This window comes from Lepidothrix coronata, unplaced genomic scaffold, assembly GCF_001604755.1.
Source record: "Lepidothrix coronata isolate B3197 unplaced genomic scaffold, Lepidothrix_coronata-1.0 Scaffold115, whole genome shotgun sequence".
Taxonomy (NCBI): Eukaryota; Metazoa; Chordata; class Aves; order Passeriformes; family Pipridae; genus Lepidothrix; species Lepidothrix coronata.
The window spans coordinates 2,842,650-2,864,116 of NW_016690295.1; the positions used below are offsets into that span (position 1 = coordinate 2,842,650).

The window sequence follows — 21,467 nt, forward strand, 5'->3', positions numbered from 1 at the left end:
TAGACACACAGAGAAAGAGTAGACTCGAATTTGATTTAAATTATTCTCCATTAGCATCATGAACAAACTCTCTTGTGCTCACTCTTTACATTCAAAAGCACCAAGCCTATCTCAGCTGCTTTATCCCAAGAACCCTTTCCCTTTTTGCATTTATTCTCCACAGCAAAAAAACAACTTCCAAATCCCACAACTGAGAACAGTGGTCTCACTGATAACAGCCCTTGTTTCACAGCCCCAGTTCATTCCTAGTTCGTGATCCATTATTTACTGAAATAGATAAAAACTTTCAAGGGCTTAAAAAACAAGTAAGAAAAGAGACTATGAAATTAAAGACTATTCTGTAAGCATTCAAAAGCAACATTAGCCTACCTATTTCCAAGCTTCTGCATTCTCCTTGCAACCTCACTGCTATGCCAGTGCCATTACTCTTGTTATACTTTTATTAGTGTAAAAACCAACAGCAACAAAAACTTCCCCTCACCACCAAATGGTTCTCAGGTCAGAATATTGTACATTAAGGTAATGGCATTTCTTCTTTCCAAATATATGTCCATAAAGGGGTGGGTGAATCATACAAGGATAAAAATTTATAGTACAGTTCCAATGCATTAAATACATCACTTCAGATTTTACAACCCTACTGGTCAGGCCACTATAAATTTCACAGGAAGTACACATACTCAGTAAAACACTAAACAAAATTTAAACTACTAAACAAGTATTTTTAACTACTAACTATGGAATGGTCTTTATCTACTTCCACATGTGACAACTCAAATTTCGTTTTAAATGAAATAATGATTTCTAGGTGACAAGAAAGGGAAATCTTTAAGACAGATCTAGTTAAATTAGGTTACTCCACAATTTGAAACGCTGTCTGGTAGTACTACACAAGCAAGAAAAAAGATGAGTTATCCAAGCAACTATTAAAATCTCTTTACCTTGACCACAACAAGTGCAGTTTAGTGTGAGTTGTAAATTGTCACTGGGCACAATTGCAACTTAAAATCCAGTCACCTCATCACTTAACTATCAACATATATAGTTGATATTCTATATATCAATCTATATATTCTACAATATATTCTATTATAGAATAGTTCACTCATTTCATTTCTGTGACAGGCAATTCTGCTAAATATGTAAAGCAGACCATAGTTAGTAAATCATGATGTATCATGGCAGTGCTAGGACCAAACTGGAGTGCTGTCAACAGCAATTCAATAAAAACAGCAATATGGAGGTTTCTCCAGCCCTGATCAGCAATATTTAGCCATTTCCAGTAAATTAATAGCAAATGAATTCTGCTTGCAATGCAGAAACTGCGCACACTGGGCACATTTCAGCTGGTGGGACATTCCATCTCCTCCCTGAGCCCATCCAGGTGCTGCCTTGAGGAACAACCTCTCTGAGAGGTTAAAAGAAGCAAGTACAAAAACAGGTATCATATGTTACAGCAAAAAAAATTACCAGGTGTGTACCAAGGTCAGAATTCCTAATGCAATAAACTGTTAAAAATAGTAACACTCTGAATGCACACCTTGAGGCATTAGTGTAATACTACTCGTATCATAAATGACACTATAATAACACAGTGAGTACACTGAAGGTGAGGGGAACCAGCACTGCAATGAAATCAGTAAGAGATTTCATAGCTGTGTTTAGAAAGGAACTCATTAAGTATGCAAAAAATTTAATGATTAGCCCTACACTACACATGATTTTCCATTTTGAAATGAATATGAGTTTATTATGCTGCATTCTCAGTCCAAATATCTGCCATAGCAATTTGATATAATTGGTTTTTTCTGATAATTTCATTAAATTACTTTCAGCGCTATAAGTAATAAAATGCTGACTCCATTTCACTGCTGACTGACAGACTCTGCTCAATGCATCTTGTTCACTATCAAGATTTAAAATATGTTCATACAGTTTGAAACCCCTGCAAACCCTAATCCAGCAGAATTGAATATGTTTTCTGAGGATAAGTAGCTGCCTACCTTAATGTCATATTTTACAATAACTATATAGAATTCAGTAGTTTCCCAACTATTAGAAATGCCAGAATAAATAGAGTTTATGGAACAAATTCAAAGAGGTTTGGTTAAAAAAATGTTAACTTGGCATAACAGAAGGCATTCTTTGAGAACCTTCCTGTAGTCTCTCATTTATGTTTGCAAAATAATAATTGGAAAACAACCCTGAGCTTCTGAGTTTAGTTCCCATGATCTCAATCATGTAATGCAATGCCAACATTTATGGAAAAGATTAATTAAAAAATGTCCCATGTCCCTGAAATAAATTGGCTGTGCTTTCAGCTAGTGGAAGGCATATATTTTCTCACTTGAAAATGCTGTCATCACCAAGGAAAGCATCTCTGGGGAGAAGGAGCAAAAAACAGTTTTGTGGTGCCAGAAGACATTCACATTTTATTCCTGAACACCTGATATAGGAGCTACATTGCCTGGACAGACAAAATACCCACAGAGTAATTTGGAAATTTGAGTGGAAGAGAAAAGGAAAACTACTCAAGATTAAACTCAAAGCAGCAAAGGCAGCTTTGCCCCATCAGCAGCGGGATGAACAGGACACAGAAGCATTATGAGCTGTTGGGGAAGGTGAGTGGTATTTGTACAGCAATTAGTGGTAAAAAGCCCAGGTTTAGAGAGATATGTAATAAATAAACACAAATAAGTTAATACAGCCAGTAGTAATTCTCTATTCACTACCTTGATCGCTTCCATGAATGGTAATTTGTGATTTCAAAACTGTGCCTTTGCTCATCTCTTTTCAGGTGGAAGAATTTTAATGTGCTTCTTCCTCACGAAGCAAAGGCCAAGGATGATGATGATGGTGATCATCAGAGAGTTGAGCAGACAGGATAAACAAAAAACCCATCTCCTCTAACAAGCATGTCACCATTCCCGTGTTCCTGTCACATTAATTCCATTACTGAGCACCAAGGAGAGCGGAGACAGGAGACACGGGGAACTACCATGTAAATGCACACAGCCTTTCTATGGTTAAAACACACGTGCAAAGCGTGTCTGACACCTTTGGTATGAAACTCTGCAGCATCTGCAGTGCTGCTGCTTATTCCATAGGCAGGAGCAGCCCTTCCTCAGAGCAAGACCAGCCCTGGATGTGTGCGTGTGTGAGTGTGCATGTAATGTGTGCTGCAGCTGGCACTGCAGGGAGCAGCAGCTGGAAGCCTTTCTCAATCCTTCCCAGTTTTCAAGACAATTCTGTGAGGGGACAAACTGGTGTGATTATTTCCAGTACCCTGCCCAGTTCTCACCAGGCAGACGCCTAATGCAGTTGTGTGTGGAGGAGCTAAAGGGCAGTTTGGAAGGAAGACAGTCAGGAAAAGTAAAGGAGCAGTGTGAGGTTAAATACCCTGAAAACAAAGAAATCCTGCAGATAGTTCAATTAAATACCCCAGATCAGTGTCTTGCAGAGGTGTAACCCTTTTGGCCAACCAGGCCTTGCTTCTCAATTCAGGGTGAAAGGCAGACACCCACACAGAGAGAGCGAGGAGGAGACGCTGCTCTGCTGCAGAGCCCTCTGCAGCTACACCAACCTGTGTGAAACAGTGTGGGTGGCTCTCAAGTCAAATGCAAATCGTGAGTGAATACAAATTTGAGGAAATAAATATAGGAGAAGAGCTACTTTCCATTTCTTTCATATATTCTGAAATTGCAGTGATTGTTAATTCATTAACATAAATCACAGAGCCGGGCACCTTATATCAGATCAAATATTCATGAAAACAGCAACTTTAAAGCTACCACCTTCGGAAAAACAGATGCTGACCTTACAGAAACACAGGGAAAAAAAGGAGATGTGTAGAAAAACACATACATTTGCATACAAACAATACATTTACATACAAATACATGTGTTTACTTAATATGCTAGCATAGCTACCAAAACATTCATTGCCATATGAAAGAGCATGAAATACATACAAGTACATGCATAGGGCAAAGATTCTTTTACCTATAACAGGGCATTTGTGCATCTCAAGAGCCACAGGTCAGTCAGAGAAGTAAGCAGCAGTCTTTGCTTACAGGCAGCACTGAACAACTCAAGCATATTGTATCAACTCTACCTAACTACTGCAAAATTAATGGTGGTTTGTCCCAGCTATTTTTAATTCTTTGGTATTAGCAACATGAAGGGCTGGTGCTTTATATTGAACACCAAACGCAGGTGAAGATACTTTGAGCTGAACAAATGCTACTGAAAGAATGACCTGCAATACATAACCTTGCAAACCAGACCAGAGAAGTCAGTGCCTGCAGGGATGACAAAACAAACATGGAACTTATACACCGCTTGGAACAATTCATCACAAGTGCCCGAGGGGCAGATTTACAAATGAGGCATGGAAGTGCCTCCTAAGACTTGCAGGAGCTGCCAGCTTTGAGAGCTGCCTAACACCTACTCGCTTGAGAAGCCACCAGGCCCTTGAAGAGGCACTGCAATTTCTGTGCCCAAATTACTCCAGGGATCTTGCAGGTTCCCATCTGCAGCCGTAGGCACCCAAATGCCTTTGCAGCTCACCAGTCAGTGCCCTGGTACCTCCTGACTCACCGAAAATTACTGAGCCCTGCTGCCTGAAGTACCTGTGGTACTTTAAAAACTGAGCCTTAAGAGATCCTTGGGTACTTGTAAGTATGCATTTTCTTTGACAAAAGGCCAAAAAGGACAAACGTGGCAAGAAATAGGATATTGTAAAACCTCAGCATATGGCCCATGAAAGCCTTGATGTAAATCTTAGTTGAAACATTATACCCACTAATGCGTAGTAGTACTCCAATAGCTGAAACATCTCATGACACAGAGAGTAACAGTACAGATTGCTGCATTAGGTTGAAGAGAATTACAGGGACAGTTCAGCAAATCCAAAATAGGGATGATTTATTACTGGAATCCTCCCTTTTCTTTCTGGAAGCCGCAGGAACACCTTCACAAGCCCTGACCCAGCTACCAGGCAGTGATGAGCAGGTTTTAGTTTCATTCCAGGAGACAGCACCTGGGTTGAGCGAGGGAGAGAATCTTCCAAGAGCCCATCTTGCTATTTACTTTTAAGCATTTTCTGAAAGCTCCAACTGGAACATATTGCTATTTTTGCACCAAAGTTTATGTTAATTTCATCTTGTTTTACCATAAAAGCTTAAATCACACTTTGTTATCATGTAAATCACCAATCTGAAAACTCCACATTGCAGTGTGTCCTCTTTTTTTGCCTCTCCAAAGAAAAGGCTGAGCACCAGTGACTTGCATCACCTCTTCATGGGATTACCCATAAATTTGATACTACTGAACGATTTCTGAATAACCCCCCAGAGGAAAAAAAAAAAAAAAAAAAAAAAAAAACTTATTTTGAGAAAGTTGTTGATTTTTTGGCACTTGTTATCTTGACGGCAAGATATCTTAAAAGGCAAAATATAATTTTCTGTCTTTGAAATGTGCACTGAGGGGGTTTTGTGGGGTTTGGGTTTTATTTTTTTGACAATAGCACTGTGGAAAACTGCTGAAAAGTTTCAGTTACTGCCACAGTGATAAACAGAGGACCACGAGCTGCAAGAGAGCACCCAGCAGGATAATGCACATGGAAAAAAAAAAGAGGACTGTTGCATGTGTACATGTGTTTGTGTAAACAAGACCAAGTGCTGATGGGATTTTTGTTTCAAATGAGAAAAGCCTGAAGAAATAGGTCAGACCTTTTAAGAGATAATTTGTATTTCTTGGTACCTCGTGTCGGCTGAATGAAACAACAACTGCGCTTATAATGTCTTCGAGCTGCACTTACGGTGGTTGGCTCATTGGAAGTAGTGACAGATGTTTGTCACCACATTCTGTCCCCAGGTCCCAGGAGCAGCTCCCAGCTCCCTATCCAGCATCACGGCCAAACTTGGGTTTGTTTGGCTCCTCTGCCAAAATAAAACTGGGAAAGGTGTCCTAACACAGGAACCGAGCTCCCCACACATGCTCAGAAGCCACATCCCCTCTTCCTGCCTGCTCCTCTGAGTCCCACGGCCCCACACTGTACCCTAAAAACCCCAATCCTTCCTTCGTGTTCAGCCAGAGTCTCCCCATCTGCCCCCTGAGACGGTTGCTCCATCCCACACTTCTGGTGGTTGGGAGCATCAGGGAACAGCAGAGCACTTGTTATCAGCTCCTTTCCATCTCTGCAGGCACAGATTTTTATGAAAGCAGGAAGAACCTGAGACAGCAGACAGCTCTATCGCTGATAAACCTGATGGAAACTGGCCAAAGGATTAAAAAGTTACTGGGGAGGGTTGTGCATTCCTCAGTCTTTCAAATAGACTGAGAAAAGAAAGGAAAAATCCATGGCTTTAAGTTTTGTTTCCTAGGAAGGCAACCAAAATATTTCAGAACGGTACCCAGCGTTTCTTGCACATTACCTTTCAGACTGTATTGAAAATCAATGCGTTTACAAAACCCCAGAGAAGTCAGTAATACTTTTGTAACAGGTTTCTGCCAGCCCCATCACCTAGTGAACTGCCTGAGGGAAGATAACCATGTATCCCAGGGCTTTAGGCAGGCTCTGCACTACACCCCCAGTGGTTTGGGTATACCAAGCTTCAGGGTCAGTGCTCCCACCCCTTCCAAGGGGTTTTGTGCCAACAACTAAGGAGCAGAATCCAAATGTAACTCAAGAACAAAACGCTACGTCTGTTTTGATCACATTAAAGTCAGAAGGAGCTATTAAAAGAAGTTGTAGCAGATGACTGGGTCCCAAAGAACCACAGGCAATAAATTCACATGGCAGCTTTGTTTCATAACTTCAGTCCTACTTATTCCTTCTTTGTCTATTCTAATTACTCCCTGATATGGAATTAATGCAGAAATCAAATTAAATGCTCAGGAAAGTGTACGAATCAGCTGGCCCGAAAGAAACAACTATTAAAAACAATTAGGTAAATACGTCAATTTAGAAATGCACAACATGTTTCTGCCTGAGTGAATAGTACAAACATAGAGACAAAATGGAGACCTGTGATGCCAAGAAAGGAGCAGCCTCTCTGGGTCTTATGGAAGTGTTTGATATTACCATGATGGTGGCAGGTTTTGGTGGACTGCTGCCTTCAGAGAGCATCAGTGCTTGCAGGTGGCACCGAGGAGACAAACATTCAGATCTATATTGCCTCTTTTCTGCAAAACCTCCCAAAAAGTGGTGTTACACTGGGATGGCAAACACCGCGAACTTGTAGAGGGGATATAGCACTGCGACCACGCAGATAGTCTAAAAATGAGTTGACCCAAGTTAACACAAAGTGCAGATGACAGTTTGATGTTCTACACTGAGATTAACTCAGCAAAAGCAACAGCAAGTAAGGAAATAAGTCCCAGTAAAATAGATAGGTGTCCTCTCTCTCCTCTGAATTTACAGCAAGAAAACTACCCCATGAAAACTGTTTCACAAGAAAAACATAAAGAAATGGTTTTCAATACAACAAGATCTATGAATGTATTACTAACTCTGCACTGGTGATGCTCTTGCAATTCATGGAAGCAAAATGTGCAATAACGTGGATTTGAAAAGCCTGAGTTCACTGAATGTAAATAGTGCTGTCAATGTGGCGAGCACAGATGCCAGTTAAAGTACATTAATTCTTTAAAGTTGATGATATGAATAAGTGCACATAATTTTATCTCTGAGCACCTCTGCAATCAGGAGCCATGCAGTGAAGCCCAAGCAGACAGCAGAGGCAGTTTAACTAACACCTTTCAGACACTTGCACACCCCAGTAAAGACCAAAAGTATCTGATACGTGCCAAAACTGTACTCGAGGAACAGCAAGCAGGGGGTCAATATGGAAAGTACCTACTATAGAGAAGCCCCACAAAACTAAGTGAATAAGTCCAACTTGGAAACATCACAGAAGAGCTGAAAAACTCCAGAGGAATCAAAAAATCCTTGCACCACAGACACTGCCTGTGTCTGGGTTGCAGAGCAGGTCTGGGCACTGCCTGTACCACTTGTGGCCCCCCAGCGCTGAGCCCAGGCTGTAGGGACAAGCTCAGTGTGGACTGGGGGATGTGAACCCTTTATTTCTTCAAGAAGCTGAAGAATAACCTGGTTTCCCAGCTGAGAGAGTGCAAAACAAGAAAAAAAAACCCTTACAAGTGCTGGTGTATCCACAGGAGACATTACTTTAAGTGACTTCCCTATCTCTCTTTTTGAATACCACATATTTTCTCTAGCAAAGATAGCTTAACTAGTGAGCCTAAAAATACTCCTAAGAACAATTTTTACCACACAGTGGGATATGTGCACCTTGGCAAGTAAAAATAATCCCTATTGTACCCCGTTGACAACAACATTCACCAGACACCTCATCTAAATGCCACTCTATCAACACTGTCAGTATACATTTTAATAACAAAAAATGAACTCATCCATAATCCATTTAATCTAAGTTTTCCAAATCATATTGTCACCTCAGCCATAAGAATCCTCTTGCATTAAACAGATAACAAATTATATTCTTTGCTCCGAATTGAGATGATGTCATCCTTTTAGACATGAAAATTATCAAAGGTGCAGTGCTAATATTCGTAAAAAGTATTTTCGCTAAAGAGACTGTGGAATCGGCTAAAAGGGAAATCCTTCAGCTGCTTACAAGAATAAATGCCAATATTATCACTGGGAAGAGTACTGGTATAGCAAAAGGATGGTAAGTTCTATTCTGTTGGGGATAAGATTTACTTTATACAGAAATAGAGTAATAAAAGAGCATAACTTTTCATTACGTAATCGCTATCTTTCTTTTTGCCTTTTAATATGTTTAAACAGTATTGAAGAGAAACAATTATATTCTTTTGATATTAAAAAGACTGTAAAAGAGGAAGGTGCTCTGTAATTAATAAATCTTTGTTTGCAGAGGCACACATTCAGTGCTTAAAAGACAAACACAAGTTATTTCTGTCAAGATATGCTGAAACGCCCAGATATAAGCCCAGATACTAAAAGGGTGGGATTTGCTGCTCACAGCAGCTTTCACACACACAATTTGACTTACTGTTTATCTGGTAGTTTACTAGTGGGTGATGTGAGGTAAGATGCATGCATTTTTCAAGTTAATTACTCTACAAGTTAATTACATTTCTACAAAAGCAAAGGAACCAAGAGAGACCAAGAAACCACTTTTCCCAAAAAGAGAAGGATGAATCAATATATTTATCTTTACTCTCAACCCAAATATATTTGGATTCGAAGAAAACAAACAAAAAAATTAGTGAATACACGTATCACTTTATTTTCCCTTTCCTTCTGCAAAGAGAAGTTAACAATATCAAAACAACAGCTGTGCACCACTCTGAACTGAAATTAAGTTCATGGTGTTCCTGAAAATGTCATACCCACACAGGGCAGAGGCACAGATGTCTCGGTGCCACACCAGTTTAACTAGTGTAGGTAACTTCACACTCTGTTGTCTGGCTAACAGGTACATCTACTGAAGCAACCTATTGAAGGGGGGAAAACAATTTTAAGAAGGCACAGATAACTCAAGTACCACTCTGCAGTTATTTATCTTCCAGATTAACCTTTACTGTATTTATTTACATTGTCCTAGTCACCAAAGGTCTCAGCAGACGAGCAGTAGAACTTGTTGGGCACCTTAAAATGGCAACTCCAGTCTGTTCAAGCATGCACTTCAGAAGAGCATCAGTCTTCTTACATGCTTAATGCCCTCCATCAGAGTTTTGCCTTTTTCCTTGGTCATTATTGCAGTACAAACAAGCAAAATTGCCCCTTCTGAAAACACCTCTCCCAGGTGTATCACTATAAACTTAGTGGTGTCTCACAGGAGAAAGAGCCCATAATTAAGACTCAACTCACTGCTCTCAGAGACTCAGTCCCCACCTACTGATGTCCCTGGGATTCCTCCTACTGCTTCCCTGACCAGCCCAGACCTGAAAGGCAAGACACCCATGGCTAGACCTAATTAGTCATGGAAATACCTAAGTATTTTAAGCAATTCAACATCGATTCCATGAATTTAGGCAGACTACAATGTTAAGAATTTTTCTGTGTGTGCACGAGTAGATAGCATTGATTTCGGCAATAATTGCCTAGAAAGACAATTTTAGAATCAAATTAGCAGTTAAATAATTGTAGAAATTATACAGAGAGATTTCTTTGATTGGATAGTTGTAATAATAGCTACAGAAATCCATCCTACACAGATCCTACATTGCATTACACTACATTATTTTAGCCTAAAGTTAATATTGTTGAAAATAAGTCACATTCCAAGAATACGCTCCTGTAAAATTATTTCTTCGGGCTGATTTTAATTATCTGCATTACGCTGAAAATATTGGATACATTAAAATATCTGATAAAATTCGAATATTCCATACACCATTATCTCAGCCCTGTTCCCATTATCTATTACTTTTAATTCATCACTGATTTTTCAAATGAGCTGCTGGCTTTTCAACAGAACACACGCTGCCCAGCCAGTCCATCTAAGAGGGGTGAGTGTTCTGCAGCGTGCTGGAGGACTGTGGTGTAATTTCAGATAAGCATTATATGTGCTTCCCTTCGAGCATTCGAAGGGTTTCGCTAATTGTAGTGGCTGACTTTTAGAGGACAAAAAGGAGATTAGTATCAAGATACCATTCCAGTCTCCTACCTAAGGCACGCTGCAAAACCAAAGGAAGCCAGAGTCATCACAAAAAGGAGAGAAAGCAACTGAAATGTCTCCCACACGAAAACCAGCAGCAGAGTTGCTGTGGGCTCTGCCCAGGCCAGGATTTTCACCAGTGTGTTTCCAGCTCCCAAATAAATTACAGCAAGAAGTACAAGATGTCGAGCTCTATCTCATACAACCCTAATACCCCAATTCTTTTGATGCATTCAGGGGACAAAGCCTTACCAGTGTTCACCTGGCATCCCATTAGCTCTGCCTGAAATACCTACAAAGCAAAGAATATTTCATTTGCAACTGGAAAGACTATTTAGTTTGGTATGCTTGTCCTCTTCCCTTTCCCTAATCCATAATCCCCTCCCTCTCTTTAGCTCATCCCTGTGCACAGCTCTCAGCACTTGGCTTGACAAATTGGTCTCGAGTTTCAGCTGCACAGACACTGCTGGGAATGCAGCACAGCCCCGAGCACTGGTTGTGTAGGGAGACACGGGGAACACGTGGACACACATTGCCTGCCAGGTGTCTCCATGGCTGTTCGTGAAACGCAAGTGTCCCCTTCAGCCAGAGAGAGGCTGGTTCCCCAGGAGCTTATTTTCTGTGCATCTAGTCATGGTTTATACTCTTTTAGTGCTGATTATTCGAGTTCTGGATATTCTGTTTGTCCATACAGGAAGGTAGGAAATGCCACCCTGAACTAACCAGGATTCATCCAGTCTCCATCAGTCTGTGCAGCCAGACACTACCAGAGAGTGCACCAAATATACATTTTTGGGGTTCCTAAACTACCCATTTTTGTGGTAGCAAGTCCTACAGCCAGAGGGATTGTGAAGCAGCACTGACTGGTTTTGAATTAGGCTTTTTCCCCCCCCTCAATTGCTGATTGTCCCCTTATTGCTAGTGCTAGGAGACAAAGCAAACAAAGAACAGTATTTATCTTTGTTCTATAATATTGTGACATTTAAACAAGGAAAATGGGAACTGTCAAATAGGGATTTTGATATTGATGGCGATGATGGACTGGATTAGCAGAGAAAGGATTTGATTGATGATAAGCAAAAAGAGGATGGAATAATTAATGCCCAGGATTGAATTTTTATGGGCAATGAATCACTTTAAATTCATTTAACATTTCTATCAGACTATAAATTTGATCTAATATTCTAAGATTTCAATGAGGCATTTGACTTTATATCTCACATTTTGATTAATAAAATATAAAATGAATATGGTGCCTATGCCACAGATTTTAAATTATTAAATTGAGCAGCAGTTCTTCTGGTAGACCCATATGTGAAATGATTCTCAGCCTTGCAGTCAACATTTTTATCAGTAGCCTGGAGGAAGTCAAAACTATCTGATAAAAGTTCTGAGATGACAACTGGGAAAGGGATGAACAATGAAGCAGACAGGCAGATGCAGTCAAGTATCAGACCACACATCTGGAAATACAGAGTACAGACCAATTTCACGGGTAAGAGTGTCTACAGAGGGGAGCAGTGATGAAGGGTTATGTCTGCTGAGCAGACTGCAGCTTCCATGAGTAGGAGAAGCATTGTAGCTTCAGGGGTCGTTAATCTTGCTTCTCTTGATTACACCTAAGTCTGCAGAGCAGACTTCTTCCAAAAAAAAAAAAAAAAAACCATCTTGGAAGCAGAGGTGAATAATCAGATCAATGGGAACCGCTTCAGGAGAAACCTTAATTCAACTCTTACATTTGGGAAGATCAGCACTACAACAAAAAATTATATTACATCTGACACTGATGCCCATCGCTGATGAACCAGGAATACCAGACCAGCTGTGGAGGCTGCAGTTTCAGAGGGACATCAGACTGGAAAGACTTCAAAAAGGACTCACAAGGATGATGAAAGATGTGGAAAATATGCCTTTGATTGAACCCTAGGAGAACTCAAAGGAAAAGAGTAGCTGTGCATGGAAAAGATATTTTGGAGGTCTTCAGTCTGGTAGGTAGGGTGGCCAGAAAACACACTGGTACATGTTCAGCTTTGAGTTATATACATTTCCAAATGTGATAGTAATATCCTTCAGCAGTAATTCTGGCGAACTGCCTGGTCCCTCACAAATTTTAGTCAGGACTTCATAGTCTCTTAAAGGTTGCCTGGAGCTGCCACACTTGTATCAGTCACTAAAACCAAGAGAAAACTTATGGTTCACGTTATTCAGAAGGCAAATTTGACATCAGTGACTCCTTTGTGACCTAAATGCCTAGAAATGTTTTAGCAACACAAGTTTTCCCATGTTCTGTACTCCTTCTTATCGCCAACTACCCTTCTCCAATTTGCACTGTTCTTTTGGATATAAGACGACTGCAGGAAAAGCTGCATGTGCCCAGGAGTAACCCCAGCTGGTCAACAGGATTTTTGTACATGGCTTCTCAGTAAAACATAAGGCTTTGGCTTTACTCAGTAAAACCTAAACAGCTTTTGGCAGGTGATAATCTGGTAAAATTCTTTTTGAAAATAACTCAATAATTTCATATTAATTATGTGACTCCATAAGCTTTTTATAGGTGTTTCATTAGCCAAGGAAAAGGTAGATATAGAAAATAATGCTTTTTTAAATAGCAGTAGAGCCACAAAGAACACCTCATGAAATGTCTAATCAACACTCCCACCTATTCATCCAGAAAAAACCACTGCCTGTAGACAATTTAAAGCCCGAGCTCTAATTCTCTAATAAAGTTAAACATTTGTTTTTAAATAGCAACACACTGTAGATACCAAGCCTTGCATAGGGAATATATTAAATATATATTGATATATTCAGGAGGTTGCAGCTTTGAAAACATGTCTGTTACTATCCACTATGAGAGCAAAAGCTTTAGCCTGTTTATGGACTGCCAGTCAACAAAGGACAGGGGGTGGTTTATGTGCATATTTAATTCAGCAGCTACACAAACACCAGGAAATTCAGATAAACCCATCTGAGAACATTGGACAGCTACAACAGTCAAGCATGTATTAGCCTTGAAAATATTCAGCCAAGACATTTTACCACAAGATCAGAGAAGTGCTTTTAAAATGCCAAATAAAACCAAAACCATCTTTTTTAAGGATTTCTTAAAGCCACCCCTAGAAATTTTGGCTCAAAGACATCACATCAAAGAGATCCCACAATGACAGAAAACTGTAAAAATGCATTTCCTTTCTTAATTAGCCATGACCTCTATAGAAATCCAATTTTTCATCACTGACCTATTCATCTGCCAAAGCTACTCATCAAATTAAAAGAAAACTACACAAAGGAAGAACGAGGCAAGTCTGTAATGGTTTCTTTTAAATCAGTTTTTCAGAACTTGAGTGACAAAGAAGACTACATAAGCTAAATAATTTCCATTTTCAAAACAAAGAACAACTATTTGGTAAGAAACTGCTCCCACAGATAAACTTCCACATTTCAACTCTTTTCTTACCGTTCTACATTGGTTGCCAAAACATTTTGCTGGCCTCAGTTACTTCATTGTTCAAGAAATACCACAGAAAACTAATACATCTTTGTTTCCTATTCCTTTGGAATCTGTTTTTTGACATTTTAATTTCCATGCATTTCAATGTTTAGCCTTTCTTTTGTCTTTTAAAAACCTTTCTCTTAGCCTTGCAAGTTTCACATATTTATGTAACAATCTTTCTATGTTATCCTAGCTAGTAAATTTATCAGGTTAAATTTACAAACCACACACCTCTCAAACACAGGGCAACAATTTATTTGAAGACATTTTACTTATTTTCAGCTAAAGACACCGCAGTGAGATCATCATATCACTGAACAGCAGAGTGGTGCAGGATAGCCCTGCTGCTTTTTCATTACCTGGTATACAGATGGATTGTAATTCATATTGGCTTCCTTCAGGAATTTTTTATCACCACACATCTGCACGAGCATTTAGGAAAGCACAGGACCAGCAGGTAGGTTGTGTGAAAAGACTTTCCTAGAGAGCAACCAAAATCACTACAGTCAACACAGAGGCTTTTTAGCCATAACGAGGAAAATGCACACACATGATGGCAATTCAGAAATTTCAAAAGAAGAGCTACAGCTGCTTCCCTGCTGATGCACCAAACATGATGGTAATACCTGAAAATCGGAGAATATGCCAATTAATCACAGACTTAACGCTCTATGATTAAAGTCTTGCATAGTTTCTCCTAATTTCTCCCATGTGTTCTTCCTATTCAAAGTCAGTAAGAATAAGCCAGGGGTATTTCCCTTAAAATGTGAACATTGGTATATTGCTAACAGGTGATTAAAATGCTAGACAAGATGTTGTAGATAGTTTCAGATCTACAGCAATGTCTTGTGGAGAAAATGAGGGAAGGGGCACCTTCTTACGAATCTAGGTTTTTATGGTTTTCATCTTTGAATGTTCTTTCACTTTTCCTTCCTTACCCCTGCACCCAGAATACAGAAAGGAATTTGCCCTAATTTAATTTCCAGACCAAGTAGTAACATTATGTGTGTTACATTTTGCTACACACACTGTATATACCTCATACCTGCAAAAGTAATTGTGATTTAAATATTAATAACATAATCATTTCTTGTCACCCAGATGGGACCCATAGTACTTATATCTTCAGATTTTCGATTTTCTGCGATAACTCCTCTTTTATAAAAGGGAGTAGCCAAACCAAGCCACTTATATGTGCTGTTGAGAGGCCCTTAAAAGCATCATCTCTGTTCAAAGATGCTCTTCAGACACCTATTGGCATAATTTCTCCATTTCAGACTCTAAGAACATTACTGGCCTTTCCACCTGTGACAACCATTACGAGATGCGGGTGTTCCCTTTATGCCCTTCTGCATGTATGTAGGACTGCCACCAAAATGTCAGGTCAAAGACTGGGCTTTCCTCTTAGTGGCTTCTTTTCCAGACCCTTTGTCATGGACCTTTTCAAATCTGGAATTATTGAAAGTTACATTTAAGGAGAGAGAAGGGAAAGGAGGGAAGACCCTGGTGGGTTTTCCAAAACTGTGCCAAGAACACTAGAAATACTTCAGCAGCAAACTGCTGTGTGTGAGCTGTACATTGTTTTTCCCATATCCTGTACTGCTTCTAACTAAATACCCTCATTGGGAATGTTTTTCTCTGGGGTGTTTTAGGTGAGAAATGCCCTGTGTCCAAAGCCCACCAGTGTTATCCCACCTGGCTGGTAGGAAGGCAGTGCCTCACCCATGTTCCTCAGGATTAGCCATAAAAGACAGATTAGTTCAGTAAGTGCAGTAGTTCCTTCCTTAGACTCAGAGAAGGGAGTGAGAACAGTAAATAATCAGTAAAATGTTAGTTTTATTTTTTAATGAAATGTTGACATGTTTTGACATTAAAGCCTAAATTAATATGCAAATATCATCAGTATTTACTGCAGCAGAGACAACCGTTCCCACACGACCAGGAAAATACCATAAACAGAAAATTACTCACAGTCCCCTTCCTTTTGTTCATCGACCTGACCTCAAGTGAGTGTGAAAGACTCAAAAAACAGTGCAGTGAAGACTAGGAGGGTGCAATACACTACAGGGTGACTGAACATGTCAGAAAATAAGTTCTTCTCTAACCATGGGTCTTAAACAGTCAGTCAGCATTCCATACAAGCATAACCTACAAGGATACCCTTCAAGCTACTACGAGATATTTGCTTGTCTTAATCTACAGAGAACAGTTTCATCAAAGTGGTTTCAGTGTATATGAATTTGACGTATTAGATATCTATGTGAATACTGAAACCAGATTGTTTATTATCAGCTAATTATTTATTGATCAGGTCAGATCCAGGAATGTAGTGGAAGAAGGTAACTCATGACTGGTGGATCTATACCAAGCATATCCATCAAAGCCTCAAATCCTCACAAAGAAGCATCTTTTTCATGCTCCTGGTGGCCTAATGCTTCCACCCTTGCTGTAGATCCCTGTTTTGTTTGGAATAATATGAGTTAGAACTTGAACTTTCCACTGTTCTTTCATGGGGTATCTGAGACGCCTGCATGTATTCTGCTCTGTTGAGATGATCAGAACATCAAAATAGCAACGTGACCACCCTGAAACTACTGATTTCCTAAAATGCTGGACTGGTAATTCTGGAGAGCAACCCCAGGAGGTGCAGAGTGCCTTTTTCTACGTCCTCACCAAATTCCACAACGCAGAGCTAGACCCAGGGAAGGATTAGGGCCCCACACGCTCGCAGCCCTCTCCTCTCCAGCGGCTCCTTTGGCAGTGAAAACACCAACCTTTACGCTTCCAGATGTGCCAATCCCGGTGCTTTTTGTGGAGTTTCAGGAGCTGAGAGGAGTTGAGTCAGTGCTCAGGTAGCTGCCATCCACTGAGGAGGAGGTGGGACTGGCAATTTAGCAGCTGGCACGGAGCACTCTCCGAGTTGTTCAGTGAAAGCTCCAGCTGCGAGAAGCAGCCACTGCGCTGGAGGTGTCGTTATTGTTTGTGAAATCATTGCTAATTAAGGTGAGATCTCACTGTGCTGGCGTTCAGCAAACACAGGAAGAAATGGACCTTTCCCTGACAAGTTTATCATTCAAACACAATACACAAGCAAGCATAGAGGATGATGGAAAGTGTAAAAGGTATATTTTAATGTTTCTTAAAACTTTGTTAGCCCAGAATCCCCCCCTGTAGTCTCTCTGATCAGTTGATTAATCTCATGAGCAACACAACTGTGAGCAACACGCCTTTTCCTCGGTTTTACTCAACAGTGACATGTGTATTGACTGGCTGAGAGATGCTCCACCAATATCAAATCAGATTTCAGTATCTGCCTTTCAAAGTTACACCCATTTCAGAAACTGCCTCTCTCTTCTTCCACCAGGGGGAAACAGTTGCCCAGGGTTCATGGCTCTGATTCATGAAGGAGTTTTACCTGGCTGGAGCATGGCAGGAGTCAACCCAAAACTGCACATTCCCTCATTCGATTTTTGGAGCATTACTTTTCCCTTTCTTGACAGATATATTCAGTTTGACTCAGTTTTTGCACTGGTTACTCTATAATCCACGAGAAATCACAGTTTTGTGATTCTGATGATGGTGGACAATGTAATTTTATTTTCAACCTGAATTCAAGCAGTGGTCCTGAGGTTGATATAATGTTGAAGGTAATAACTAATTCTGCATGTCACTGAGCAGTTCTGTGTATATCCAGCTAAAGAAGCATAAAATACTTCTAAAATTAAAAATAAAGCTTCTTATCTGCTGTTTGAAACCTAATCACTCTGTAGTCGATGGTGAAAGTGTCCCGAGCCACTGACCAGCGCTGAGGTCTGGCTCTGAAACCCTAAGAGAAAGATAAGCAGTCTCCCAACACCTGGGAGCCCAACACCTCATCCTGCCAGGATCTCTTCTCAAGGAGATATTTGCCCTTTGTGTTGAATTCTTATTGAGGTGTAGATCTCAGGGATCAGCAAACTTTTGAGTTGTCTTCTGAAGCACTAGCACCAGAGTAAAACTTCTGTCTTTTCTCTCCATGCCCCAGGTTCCCTGCTTCATCCTCACACACAGTGATGCCACATGTCTCCTACAAACCCAGTAGAAGAACCGAGCATTTATCTGTGTGTGTGTACATATGCACAGATATAAATTTCCCACAGAGGGAAATGTTCCCCAGTGGAGAAAGCTTTAGTAAAAATGGCGCATGACAAATGCTCTTCCCAATGTTTCATGCATCATGGAACACCACTTGGACTTCATGGCAGTGGATGTGCTCTATGAACCATACACATTACCATATTAAACACAGGAATCTGTAAAATCACATTGGCTGAACAGAAATCCAGACCTACATGTAGACTACTCCATGTAAACATACAGAAGTTAACCTTCTTAGACAAAAATGATGTTCTTGATTGAAAATATGGCTCTACCACATATTTTGCCCCTGCCTTCAATGGGAGACAGCACTTCATGTGTTCCATCTCAGTGGAAGACAGAGCTTTTAAGGTTGATTGACATCCAATTTATGCACTTCAGCAGTTGTACCTACTGATCAACACTGAATAGGAGTAATAAAGTTTTACTGGTGATTGCAGCTGTAAAGCTCAAAGCTATGAAGTACAACAGATTACATTTAGTACCTTAATGTAACTACCTGATAATCTGAAATCCCCAAGTAATGCCAATTGGTGACAGTATTTTACACGGTGTGTGCTATATACACCATGATTATGTACTTAGGCTTGGCACTATTTTGGCTTCCCAACTCTTTTTTTTTTCCCAAGGTGTTGGCTATGAGATACCCACAAATATATTTTTTAACTCTATTGGATTTCTTCACTTAAAAGTGAGATCATTGGTGTGTCATAAAGACATACAGACCACAAAGGAAGAAGCAGAATATTCGTACACTTCATTCTACTCTTGAATCTCACCCTCAAGCATGAAAAGGTGTCTTGTTGCATTGTCAGAAATACCTCAGCTTTTGCAACTCAGCTCTGAGAGCCTGGCTACCTCCAAGGGAACACACATTTCATAACTTAGATGTGGTGCCAGAGTTCCTGTGAAATCCAGACTGCCTTGACAAGCCAAGGTAAAAAATTAGCCATTCCTCTGATCATGGGTCAATTCATCTTATAGAGATAAATCAAACTGTGGTATTTACATGCTCGGAACAAGTAATGCAGTATGAGGCACTGTTCCATCAACCTACAACCTGCAAATGAGAAACCTTATTATATTATGGCCATAAAACTGGCATCAATTGTATACAATTACTGTACGTACATATTAACAGCTTCAAAATGTGGATTCACATCCCTACTCCTTTCTTAAAACCATAGGATCAATCTAGCCATATATCAGTTTTAGCCTCTTTCAATTATTTTAGCATAGCCTCAGAATTATATTTGGCATCTCTATCTGGCTCATACAATAACTGCCAGCAACAGTAACCATTTCTGCATTGAGGTCACCGAGTATATCGGCTGCTGTAAGAAGTCTGGAGAGCGCAGGACAGTGCCTGACTTAAAAAGTCAAGGGAAATAGGAAAAATATAACCCAGAAATTGTCGGAGCTCTCAGCTGCATTTGAGGTGTAGCGCTCAGATCTTAGCGCAGCTTGCCCTCTCCTAACCCCTCCTTACCTTCCCCTCCTCCCCGCCACACACACAGAGAATCACTGGAAATGATCCTTCCGTTTAACAAAAGCCTCTGCCCGTCCCTTTCTCTGCAAGGAACAAGACCTAATCCAACTATCCCGTCCCATAGGAAAAGCTGTTATTTGTGCGCCAGCCAGGCAGACCGGGGGGGTGATGGCAGCTCCGGCTGCCTTTAGGGAAAGGAAGAAAACCCGAGCATCCCCTCTCCACAGAGGAGCCTCTGTTCAGAGAGCGGGTAAGAAGGGATGCGGCAGACAAAGAGAAGCGCCGGGCTGCTCCCCGCTCTCGGCAGAGCCGGGCACAGGGCACTGATTCCCGTTGTTGTGCGCGGCTCGGGCAGGCGGGGACCCTGTGCCACTGCAGCAGGTGAGGCTGCTGGGCGGGAGGGAGCCAGGGCAGCCCGAGCGTCCCCGCAGAGCCGCGCCGTCCCCGCGGGCAGGGCGGTGACTGTCACTACTGTCACCGTGACAGCGCCGCCGCCGCGCTCTCCCCGCGCTCTCCCCGCGCCCTCCGCGCTCCTTACCCGGCTCGGCGCGGGCGCTCGGCAGGAGGGCGACGACGACCCCGAGCAGCAGGACGGCCACGGCCGGGCCCGCTCCCCCGCCCGCGGGGCCGGGCGCTGCTCGGGGCCCCGCGGGGCGCGCCCCGCTCCGCCCGCCCGCCGCCCGCCGCCGCATCCCCGCGCCTCGCTCGGCCCCTCAGCGGGCAGCGCTGCCCATCGCCGCCGCGCCGGGCTCTACAGCAGCAGCGGCTCCGCGGGCAGGCGCGGCGGGAGGCGGAGCGGGGGGCGCCGCATCGCCGCCCGCGGGACGCGCGGGGCCGGAGCTGCTCAGCGGCGGCGCGGCCCCTCGGGCTCCGGCGCGGGGAGCGCCGCGGAACGCAGCTCCTTCATCCACAAAGGGCTCACGGCGCCGCCAGAGCCGGCCCCGCTCCCCGCCCTCCGAGCGCGGGGAGGCGGGAGCGGGGGCGGTGCTGCCGGGGCCGCGGGGACCCCTCCGCCGCCCCCCGCGCCGCTCGGGAGGAGCCGCGGCCGCGGCAGGTGAGGCAGCCGGCGGTGGGGATGGGACCCTGCCCGCTGTGCCGGCCAGGGCACGTGGAACGCGGCATCAGCTCCGGGCGATCAGCTGCCTCCCTAGTTTTTCTTCAGTCGCTTGTGCCCGGCGCTGTCTTTGGGTGTAAACGAAGCTGCACCCGCTCACACTTGTCCTGCGAGCCTGGCAAGACTCAAAGTCACTCCCTCCTCACTTATTGCCGGCTGGTGTCCCGACCTGTGAGTCTCCGGGCCAGGGCATTCCCGAAGATGGCCCAGTTATCCGAGGCACCAGGCAGCAAGCAAGCAGCCACAGCGCCGAGCGCCACTGGCAGCGTTTCTGCGAGTGCAGAAGCAGCTCTGGAATTAAAGAAACTCGAGTGTACCGCAGGGGGTGACCAAATTGGCAGCTACAACCTCAGCCACCCACTGTGCAAACACAGGAGAGGTCTACGCCTGTCGCCCCTGTCCTGTGCTCACTCGGTCGGTCACTCCCTCCCTGCCCAGGACACGGCTCAGACCTCCAGTCTGAAAGGGGAGCTCCAAAGGACAGAGGTTTGTCTCTGTGATGCTTAAAGGTACACCAGGAGACCAAGCACCACACGAAACGTGTTTTGGACAGCAGCTGCCTCA

At 42.4% G+C, this 21,467-nt stretch overlaps 1 protein-coding gene across 1 annotated transcript in view; it reads right to left on the bottom strand.

The window, feature by feature from the left end:
• KIAA1549L (KIAA1549 like) overlaps positions 1-20,382 on the bottom strand; it is a 129,132-nt gene extending 108,750 nt beyond the window's left edge. Inside the window, exon 1 of the mRNA XM_017825030.1 lies at positions 20,328-20,382. The gene's annotated coding sequence lies outside the window, so the exon portion shown is untranslated. The remainder of the gene's footprint in view (positions 1-20,327) is intronic.
• Between the last annotated feature and the right edge of the window lie 1,085 nt (positions 20,383-21,467).